The sequence below is a fragment of the Durio zibethinus genome, chromosome 5 (genome assembly GCF_047325235.1).
Source record: "Durio zibethinus cultivar Kanyao isolate XHJ-2024 chromosome 5, ASM4732523v1, whole genome shotgun sequence".
Taxonomy (NCBI): domain Eukaryota; kingdom Viridiplantae; phylum Streptophyta; class Magnoliopsida; order Malvales; family Malvaceae; genus Durio; species Durio zibethinus.
The window spans coordinates 28,957,479-28,969,366 of NC_143166.1; the positions used below are offsets into that span (position 1 = coordinate 28,957,479).

General features: G+C 30.4%; 2 pseudogenes across 1 annotated transcript; both read left to right on the forward strand.

Moving 5' to 3' along the window:
• Window positions 1-5,725: 5,725 nt before the first annotated feature.
• On the forward strand, window positions 5,726-6,784 carry LOC111281613 (B-box domain protein 30 pseudogene; annotated as a pseudogene). The gene has a single exon (XR_016342235.1). The product of XR_016342235.1 is annotated as a B-box domain protein 30 pseudogene (transcript).
• Window positions 6,785-10,126: 3,342 nt separating this feature from the next.
• LOC111281614 (cyclin-U1-1 pseudogene) lies at window positions 10,127-11,489 on the forward strand (annotated as a pseudogene).
• The last annotated feature ends 399 nt before the right edge of the window (window positions 11,490-11,888 follow it).

Sequence of the window (11,888 nt, forward strand, 5' to 3'; positions counted from 1 at the left end):
TAAAGATAGAGCACCATTTGGAACCATTATAGGCTCATTTTTCTCTCTTTAATGGGCCTTCTCGTGCAATCAGTCTTGTTTTTCTCTTTCCTGTGTTACAAAAAGGTGTTACAGGCTATTAGAGTATTGGGCTAATTTGATCATTTTTTCTAGTTCAGTCCAATAAACATAAGTCTATTTTAAATGCTTGTTAAGTCAGTTAATATTTGATTAGTTATATAGGTGCTAACTAGCTTTTTAAATCCGTACAATGTACGGGATTTTTAATTAAAATTTTCATAATTTTAAATTTTTTTTAATCATTTATCTCATTTATAATCATATATTTATAAATTTTAAGTTACAATTAAATGATAAATTATACATAATATATTACAAATGATATTATTCATATAAAAGACGTCTAAACTTTTGTAAATTTTTAAAAATTATAAAAATATTTTTTTTCATTAAAAAATAATTTTTTAATTTATTTGTTAAATACTAAAAATTTTACTACCGCTTTTTTCTTGTTTGATAAAAAATAAGAATTAATATTTAAATAGTAAAATTAATAATTATTTTTATCATAGTGTTAGTTAGGTGGTATGTATATATATATATATATATATTTGATTGAACAATAAATCACAATTATTAATTTTATTATAATCATTTGTTTTTATTACTTTTTATTTTTTACAAACTTCAAGTAATTATTACACAAATACATTGGGCTAACAAACTTTTTTATATATGTCAACAAAATAAAGTTATTTTTTAGATAAAAGAGAAATAATAATTCTTTATGTTATGCTTAAAAATTATTTTTGATTTTTTTTATTTTTAATCATTTTTAACATAATTGATAGCATTTTTTGTGAGTTAGATATGATAGTGATCATCATTCTTCTCATATAATCCATTGTAAACAAAAAAATTTAATTATAAAAAGTATACTAAAAAGAAATAGAGAATATAAATTTATATATTAATTTGTCAAGATTAAATATATACAATAATAAAAGAAAATATGTTAATAAATTAATAGAGAATAAAAACATTGAAGAAATAAATAAAACAAAAAAATTTATAATACAAAAAGTTAATTATAATCAATCTAAGCAAATTTAAAAAAAGTTAAGGACCGAAGAGAAACAAATAAATTAATCAAATATAAAATATAAAAAATGTTTGAATTAAAACATAAATAAAACAATATATTTGTTTCAAAGCAAAAACATATTTTATCTAACTTTTTTATCAACATTCAAATGTCTCATATTTTCATATAAAAATGTAAGCTTTTATTACTTTAAAAATACATGCTTTCTAGTCAATAATTCATTAACTTATATAAAATTATTCAATTTAAATAATCTATTAAATAATTTTCAATTTTTGATAGATTTTGATTTGAATTTAAATAATTTCTAAAAATATTAAATTTAAATAATTTATTAAATAAAATTAATTGATAGAAAATAAAATTATATTAAATATGTATATTTGGAATTGCCATTAAATTAAAAAAAAAAGATAAATTATGATTTAATTATGTATTTGATAAATTATAAATTATTTAAATTGAATATTTTGGATAAATTAGATAGATATTGATTTCAATTTAAATAATTATCCAAATATTCAATTTAAATAATTTATTAAAAATTTTTATTTGATAAATAAAGTAATATGAATATTATTAAAAAAAACTATCCACCTAAGCATCCACATAAGAAGTTTTAATAATGTAACCTTGTATGTTGTAATATATATATATATATATATATATTAGATTACAAGAGTTGTTGGTTTTTTCATGACTCATTATCCTACTCGTATATGGGTGTATTAGCAGTGATTGAATCCAATCACTGAAATACAATATGGAAAATTCCCCTTTTTTTTTTCCTTTCTTCCCTTTCTTCTTTAGAAGGAAGTTTGTTGGTTTTATGGAAATTATGATTAAGTTTAGTGATTGTAGGTTTATAGGTGCTAATAGGAGCTGTATGTTTAATAGGTTGTTTGTAGTTCATAAAGGAAGCCTTTGGAATGGGTAGCAAGGGAGAGTAAGTCATTTTAGGTTGAAGTGATGTTTGAGTGGATGGGGTTGGTGTTGGTAAGGGATTTTTTTTTTTTGAAGTATATAGTTTTCGAAGTAAGGTATATATATGGGATTCCATCTAAGGTACATATATGGGATTCCATCTGTTTGGCAAGTTTATAAGCATGGGTCAAGTTTTGGGGATAAAACATCCAAATGGGTTTGGATATGTTTGGATTCAAATTGCTAATAATGATGCAAAGAGCATGCTCATCAGATATATCAATCATGTTTAACAGTCCTCAAAATTCATCATAAAAATCATCAAAAGTATGATTTTTCTTTAGACTCACTAGTTTAAACATAAGATTGGAAAACTCACTTTCATCAAAACGAGATCACATTTTAACAATATATTGAAGCCATGAAACATCAGTGAGCTTACCTCTATTCTTTATAAACTGCTAGCGCCATTGAAGAACCTTCCTATCTAGATGCATCATCACAATCTTAACCTTATAACATTTTCGGTTTTCAAATAATTGTTCGATCTTAAGGAGCCAGCCCTTGAAGTCGCTTCTCTCAAAACATAGGCATTCGATCTTAGAGTATTAGGTATGCGTCATCGTCATCATAGGTAAACCACCCAGTTTCATCAATGATTTGGTCCCACTCATATTCACCGCCTCATTCTGTTTGATTATTGAAACAACTGTTTTTTCCTCATTCCCTGCTTTTAATATCTTCAGTGAACTCTTGAACTTTGGAACGAGTTGATCAAACATCTTCTTCGGATCAACGTCAATTTTCTCTAGCCTAACTTGCAAACATCTTTTTTTTTTTAATCTTTTTTATTAAAGTAGTTTTGTGAAAAAAAAAAAAAAAAAACTCAATAGTGGTGTGGACATAACATCCTATTTGGTTATTTGCCTTTTTTTTGTATTTTTTTCATTAAATAAATTTTACAACGAAAGGTATTGATTTATAAAAATATTAAAATAATTTATATTTGATAAATTTTGATTAATTTTAATTTGATAAAAAAATATTTTTTAAAATTGAGATTAATTTAAAATGGATCGAGTATTTAAAAAAAAAAAAACAAGCTTAGGACGAAGGCTTATTTAGAGTATTTTATTCTTATTTCAAGATATATATATATAAATATATATTTTATTATATATTTAATTTTATACATATAAATGCATTGTGCTAAAAAAGTTATTTTTACTTTAATTTAAAAAATTAATGTTTTTAAGTTAAATATGAGGAGTGGATGTGACATCTTTTGTGAGCTTTTTTTTATCAAATTTTCAATTTTTTATTATTTCCTTTTTCTCTTTTTTTGGTTTTTGGTCTTTATTTTTTGGATAAATTTTATGAAAAAAAAACCAATTAAAGTATTCATGAATCATTTTCGTTTTTTTTATCATTTTTTTTATCATGTACGATATATATATATGATAAATAAAAATGATAAAATAAAAAAATTTACCGTAATTTTCTAATTATAATTAAAAAAAAAAAGAAGAAGAAACTTCATGTGAGTTTTGGGAGTCAGAGGATGAGACATCTGTAATTGAAAGGGAAGGAGGAGACTTCTCCGAAACACAAGGAACCCATAAAAAAAATTATGCTTCAAAAAAAAAAAAAAACCACCAAGGGCCAAGATTAAACAAAGACACGGAATAGTCAAAGGGGAAGGGGAAGAAGGGTTTTTGCATTTTTCGTTTGGCCAATGGTTTTTTATTTCTTTACAAATTTAAAATGGGATTCTAATTTTTTTTATCAAAAATAAAATTCCTTTCCATATTGATAAGTTAGTAAGAAGAGAGAAAATATGATACAAAATTCAAATTTTTTTTTTAAATTTCATGATCTAGCATAGTAATTTTTTAGTTTTATTTTGACAAGTTGCTTTTTCTTAAAAAAAATGTAAATCATTAACCATAATTAATTTAACCTGTAAAAATGAAATTTTTTATGAATAAAAAATTGAATATCTAATATCTAAAATTAACGTTATTCTTATTAAAATGGTCGCTTTTTAAACAATTGCTTTTTATGTAATTTCTAAAATATTTAAAATTAGAAATTGATTTTTGAAACTAAAATTTCACCATTCGAACAATATAAAGAAAAATATTCTTTAGTCTTTTTCATGTAATTTCTCGTTAGCATTATTGAATACAAACAAATGTACGATGTATTTGATACTATTTCATTAATTTTAATAATATTGGTATGTATAAATAATGCAAAGAACATAAAATAAATTGTAATGATAATTTGATCCACAAATCAGTAATGATTTTTTTTAATATTTTAATTAAAAATTATTATTTAAAATTATTTATATGAACGATAAAATTAATTTTGATAAAATTAAAAAAAAATTATTTAAATTATGATTAAAAATATTTATAAAAAAAAGTTTATATTATATAAATTTTGTTAAAATTAATATTTAAATTTAACTTACCCAATTAATTCAATTATATCATGTTAAAAATATCATAAAATTTTTTTATTTTTTATTTTTTATTTTTTTGTTGTAAAGAGAGCATAATCCTACATCACAAAAAGAGGAGGAGAGACTAAGGCTGAACCCTAACTTTTATCTAACTTTTATGTCTTCTCAAGACTTACTTGCCTAGTGGCCAAGTAGCTGAAGACCCACATAATTCAAACCTTACTTAGGAGGTTTGTGGGAGCACCAACAATAAATTCCCACTCTCCGAATATGACATGACACACCTTCTTTTTTTAACATTAGATAGGGCCGGCTGATTACCGTCGACTCAACTGCTCGCCATGAAAATTTTCTCCAATTCGGCACTACAGTTAAAAGATGTAATGAATGTGATTATGATCATCTTTTCAAGTTGTATTTTCAAAATGGGTTTGAACTTGGAATAAAGAGGAATCAAACTTGACAATTAAACCAAAAATATTAGTGTCTGGTCTTTGATGTTGAACAATGGAGTGGTTTTTACGAGTAGTGGAGTTGTGAAATGAGTGGTTTTGGATAAAGCATAGAATAAGTTGGTTTTGTCCGTTAATTGGTTTTTTAATTTTCAGAATTCTGGAAGTCCACAAACACATAAAATGGATGGCATACGAGAGGAAGAAGTTTCCAAGTTTGAACCATACAAGTGGACGTGCTATATCAACGCTAAACCAACATGTGGACAAGGACAATGACAATCCTCTCCTTACACTTCCAGCCTCTCCACATCATTAATTTCACTCTCAAAAAAAAAAAAAAAAAAAAAAGGAAAAAGCCAAAATTTGCTGGAAAAATTTCGAGTTAAATCAGCTCTCCAACTATTCTGTCCTGCGTGCCTCAAAGAACTGCAGATGAGAATTGAGAGCCTTGATTGCTGGTGGGTACCACTCCCAGCTTTAATTCTTGGCCATACAACAAACTTGTTTCTGCCGTAAACTAAAATGGACTTGGCAACCACTCGACATAAAAAATCATGGCTCAGAACTTCCTTCAAGGCATCCCATAAAGCCTGTGGCTTAATCATGTTTATCTTTTCCTGTTTTTTCAAAATTATTGCAGTCCTAATTACTGGTTATTACCCCCTTTTGGTACAATTAATTGAGCCCCCTCATAGGATTCCTTGATTTATGTTGTAAGCCGGGTTGGAGTAGCATTGTTAAAAGCATTTTCTCAACCACAAGTATAAAACTTTTGCTTGCTTTAATACGACAGAAGTTTCGTGGAAAAGGGCAAAAAATTAAGGAAGAAACAACAGAGACAATTTCGTCAGGGTGCAAAATTCCGTCTACATAAACTGCATGTGTAAAAATATTGGGTCATAATTTTCTCATGCCACCAGCCTTTATATATATGGCTATTTTCTTCCATTCTTAGCCATTCCATTCTGACTATCGATCATCCAAAAATGTGCAAAGGTTTACAACAAGGAAACCCATCAAGTTCTTTTCTGAAAGAGCGTGTCTTACCTAATGGAAATAGGGCCTCAGGCTTGGTGAATTGTGAGCTGTGCAACACCAGGGCTTCCTTGTATTGCCAAGCTGATGATGCATATCTCTGTATGAAATGCGACAAATGGGTTCATGAAGCTAATTTCTTAGCTCGCAGGCACATCAGGTGCTTCCTTTGCCATACATGTCAAAATCTAACGCAGAGATATCTCATCGGCGCTTCACATGAGGTGCTGCTATCAACAATGGTGAGTTGGTCAGAGAGAAGACAGTGTAACTCCGACATGGAAAGAAAGCATTCAACAACTTTTAAAACACCTTTTCTTTTTCTTTGATTGTCCTTTTTTTTTCCTTATTTTAGTTTTTCTTCTATCTCTTATGCAACTTTTGGATATGAAGATCTTATCTGGTTAGTCTGCGCTATATACGTATCATTGTGGAAGATATGGAAGAAACAGATTCCTGAATTGTTACATACATGCAAGCAACATATAGCCAAAGTCAGAGAGAACAACAACTTGAATTTGCAGGAATGAGAAGAAAGGGAGAGGACATTGACATATAGAAAACTGCTAGAATCATAACGTTGATGTAATCCTAAGTTTTCTAAAAACCAAATTGACTTTATCATTCATGCATTTTTGTTCTTTGTTCTGCACAATCTCATATTTAGCTTTCTTTCGGGGTGAATTAAAGCACCGGCATAGCTTGTGGGTGCCTTGATAGATTCTGTAATCGTTCCTTGCTGTTTAATCAAGCTTTAGGCTGATCAATAAAACAATTCACTCTTTTTCACTGTTAGGAATCCAGTTTTTCGTAATTTTACCCGTATGAAGTTTACCCTCTAGGATCTAGTAACGTAGGTTCTTGCAAGCATGGTTATTGTAAATCTCTTTTCTTGATCAAATCTGTTGCTAAAAGAGGAGTAGGAAGTCGGAGCTTTGGTTTATCTAGTCATTTTTAAGAGGACAGATATGAAACTTAAATTTCAATGCTTGCGATACCTTTTTTCTATTTTCACATTACAATTTTGTTTATATTAAAAGAAAAAAAGCTAGAAAATTTACGGGAAAATTTGTATGGTTGCTGGTGCTTTTGGCAAGAGAGATTCAGGTCACCTACCATTCCTGTTAGGTCTAAAATTTACCTTAACCATTAGTCACTTAGAAAAGTCAAAAAATATCTGTCTATCTAATTTTAAGCCCCTGCTCATTTCAATGATGTACTCAAATTGGTATGTTTGCCTCAAAAATGTCAGAGGCTTCAACAGCTAGCACCCACCAATGTGTTATTGTCGTCCAATACTAAGCTAAATATTACAGAACCATTCAATTTACAAGTGTGGTCCGAATCATCCCGAGCGGCAGCAAGAATCTCAAACCAATAGCACTCACTATCTATGGGGTTCCAAGTAACAATTAACGACAAAAATTGCTTTACATAACAAAGGGGTTTATGGAGTGGCGGGCGCGTCAGCTAGCTAGCAGAAAGGTTAATGTCCTATGTGCTTCATGATTTCATTACACGATTTCAGATAATCACAAAATTTTCTTAGGAACAAGCTCCGTTTAAAGATGCTAAAGGCCTGTAACTTTTCGCTTTTCTATCTTCAGAGATGGAATATTCTGATCATCACCTTCATATCCGGACCAGATTCTTCTCGTATTCAAAAGCAGACATTAATGCCAAATTGCCAACCAAAACTTGTAGTTCTTGTTAATCAGTCTTTGTTATCACTTCTCTCTGACACTTCCCCCGTATATATTTTGGTCAAGGCTTCCTGAACAAATGAAGGGAACGAAGTCAAAGTTACAGTATTCCATTCTCTCCTGAAACTACATCCCCTTCCTTTTTCAGGTAAGATCTTCTGTTTTCTTCTTTATAAAGATCTGTAACCAAAGCCAGCCAGCAAACCGGCTTGTATAACATACTGACTCAAAGTACAAAATTCAAGAAGATTTCTAAAAATAATGGTACATTTTCGCCCAACATGTGGTCACAATTGAATTTTATTTTTGGTCATAAGTTAACTTCACTGTATTTTATATCAGCTTTGAACCATTATTTGCTTCCTTCATGTACATGGTACCTTATCCTCTTCCTTTTTTCTTCCCATGTGCTTTAAGGAGAGGAAACTTGCTTCTGATACTGACTCAGCTGCTTCAAGCAACATCCATATTCCATTCTTGGGAGTTCATTTCATCTGCAGCTAAAAGAATCATACATAATAAGAATATACGGTACTAAAATATGAAAGAAATCATTCTTGATAGTTCATTTCATCCATATTTCAATTTGATGATAATGGATCTATGCTTATCTCATGGAACGGAGCTGGTGCCCCATACAAAATAATATAACCAGATTGACTTGTAGCAAGGGTTTTGCATTTTGCAACAGAGATTGAGAGGCGACAAATGCAAAATGAGGTCTAAGTATTTCGTAAAGGCAAAAGAATGTGCACCAATAGTTTAAACTTCAATGTTCTTCACAGCCAGTTGGACATGTTGGTGTGTTTATCTATTATTATGATTTCGTGTACAGAAACTATAGAATAACATACTCAGTGGTGAAGTGAAAATAACTTCTTTTTGTTTTTCTATAGGTAAATGAAGCATAGGAAAGCATCACGTCAATTTCATTAGGATGGCATGTAAGCAGTGGTTTTACAGGAATAATTTATTACTAAGAGGCAGATTACCAATCATATTTAGGAACTATAACACAAGCATAATTGAGGACGTTCATAGATCGTCAGGGTCAAGATCAGTTAGCTTGAGTGTCCATAACTCGAAAAAATTCGAGGTGGCCAGCACAATAGATCTGCCATTGTTCATATAAAACAGGCTTAAGTAATGAAGCCAAATAATCCTCAGAAAAATTGCTAGCAAAAACACCTGCCTACACACAGGGAAAGTGAGAGAGAGGAGAGAGAACCTATAGCAGCATTAAGTTGGAATCTAAGGTTCACTGCCCCTCTGTAATCATGAAAGAGTAACTAATCCTGCAATAATATGTACAATTGAAAAAGCCCAAGTTGAGCATGTGTGCAAGGCAATGACTCATTAAAAATATTCTAAGATAGGAAAATTAAAGTTGCATAACTTTATGCATTTTTATAAGCCATTGTTATCAACATTTGCAATCTGTCATTGAGCAAGAGAATTGATAATTTTTCAGCTATTGCGTCCTAAGAGATGAAATTAAAGGGATAACACTTGAACTTTTGAAAATGCATGCAATACGCTGCCAATGCTGCCTGTGATTAAGAAGTCGACATTGGAAACTTCAGCAAAAAGCAAAAACTTTTTACAAAATCTCCTCTAGCAGAAAACTAGTTTCCTACAAAAGCTGTCCAATCTGAATTTCCTGTTTACCTTTCCTTACATTATAAACCAAATAATTCAAAGCTTAACTCAGTTAGTTCATACATTCACCGTGATATTCAGCAAGTTTAAAGTTCAAATCTTAATACTTACAAGTTACAACCTCTTCCCCTATCCAAAGGATACGGCCTCCTTTGTAAAAAAATGAAAACAAATAATCTCAATAGACATGCAGGCTACTCTGGAGATGCCTATAAGCTTTTGATCTGTTTATTTCTATTTTCTTCACTCTAATGTTGCGGGTTTCTTTAATTTCTTCAATCTCGAGTTCTCTATAAGCTCTTTAGTTCAACAATTAGATCCATTATACACCTTTTAGTTCTTCGCTGCTAAAACAGGCTATAATTTCAATGTCAATTTGCCCACACTTAAACTAATTAGCGAAGGATATAAAACTTCAAATAAAGCTGAATCACCAAGAAACATTTACTGCTGAGCTAAGTAATTAGCATTCTGACTTCTGTGATGGATATAAGTTGGATGCGCATGCCATATCTAATCTAAATGATACGATGAAGATACTTTTATATCTGCATCTTTTAAATCTTTAATGCTTATCATGTCATTACAAGCAACATGTCTGTTTATTATCTTATTAAATCTGTTACCTTCAAGATCAGGGACATGATTTCAACAATAAAGTCCTGATGATGTAAATGACCCGCAATTACATAATTAAAGAATCAAGTTTTATTCTACAACAAAAAGGGATTACAAGGGAAGGAAGATGGTTCGCAATCCGAGACAAGTTGTATGGCGTCCAGTACCAGCATTCGAACGAATTTTTGCTATCCAAATCAACTCAATCTTCTCTCATCCACACGCGGGAACGCATTGAATCTAAGGGCTTAAACTCATTCTACTGCACCAAGTCAGCCAAACCCTCACATCTCCACCATCCAAACAACCAAAGTGATCCCCACTTCCTTACCTTAATAACATCAAAAACCAATAACACACTTTTGTAGCATCTCCTTCGAGAACCAGTAAAACAAGAGGCTCTTAACCACCCAGATGTCTCCAATACTTTTCTTCACAATGGATTAAATGTTAGCCACCGGGGACTATCTCACCTACCAAATCCGACGACCGGATCCAAGCCAAGCCGAGACGACAACACCAAAAGTCCTGACCATAATTTCCTCAGTGCTAGAAAGCTAGAGGTCCGAAACGACAGGCTCGTGGAGGTCTTGAGCAAGCAGCTCGATGGGTTGAACTGCAATGGTAGCTCTGCTCGGTTAGGAAAAAGTTTTCATGCTTTTCATGGCGTTACGGCTCCTAATATAAGCATACCAAAGTCCTTGGAGAGGATATATAAGTACACAAATCGTAGCCCCCTGCTTTGTGGTAGGATACTTTTATATGGACAGGCTGGCGCATAATCAACCTGCTCGTCATATCCTTGAATGTGCATAGATTGCTTGTTAATAGTGTCATGGTTGCTTCTAAGATTCTTGATGATGCGTAAGTCCTCTAATTATTATGTCTTCTTCTTTTTGGTGCTGGTATAGAGTTAATTTTAGTTTTGCGCAGCATTTGATTGTTTGAGAGATTGCGGTTTCTTTAAGTTTTTTTTTTCTCTGATTCTTTTGAGTAATGGATGAAAAAACATGAGTGCATGAGTTTGGCTGAAATGCATTCTTTTAATTTCCAGACACTTCGCTCTGAGCGCCTATCCTACATGACATCAACAAACCTTTTTCTGATTCTCAAGGAAACAAACAAAGCTGCCAACAAATGAAACAATCATGTAACAGCAATTTTTGTTGTTTGCTGTTTTTTAATTTGTTTGGTTCTTGGAAATGCAGGCATTATAACAATGACTTCTATGCTCGGGTAGGGGGAGTGAGCAATGGTGAGATGAACCTGCCGGCTAGAACTAGAACTTCTTTTCCTTTCGGATTTTGGGGTCACGGTTAGTCCCCGAGTTTTTGAATGCTATTGCTTCCACTTGGAAAAAGAGATGTTGATTAACATTGGTGGACAGAAAGTTGAAAGGGAAATAAGCCCCGTTGCCGTCGAAGATGTGACTAATATGAGTTGAAGATACACAAAGCTGTTCGCCGCCATTTTATGGTTTATTTCTACGGATGATAAAATTAATTTTGGTAAAATTATAAACCGTTTTATAGTTGAAATTAATTATTTAACAGTAATATTAAAATTAATAGTGAGATATGTGTTTAAATGTAAAAGTAATAGTGATAACAAGATGATTATAATAAAAAAATCATTAAGGATATTGGAATAAAAATTATATATTAATTCATATTAATTATATAATAACAAATTTATTTACTTATTAATTCATAATATTAATATAATAATAGCTTTTATTTATTTATTAATTTAGCATATAATAATAAATTTTATTTATATATTAATTAACAAAATTATTTCATATTTTAAAATAAAAATGAAAAATAAAAAATAAAGAAAAAGTTAAAGTATAGGGATATTATTGTCTTTGCAATATTTATACATATATATAAAATTTATCCCCCAAACCAGATTTACTC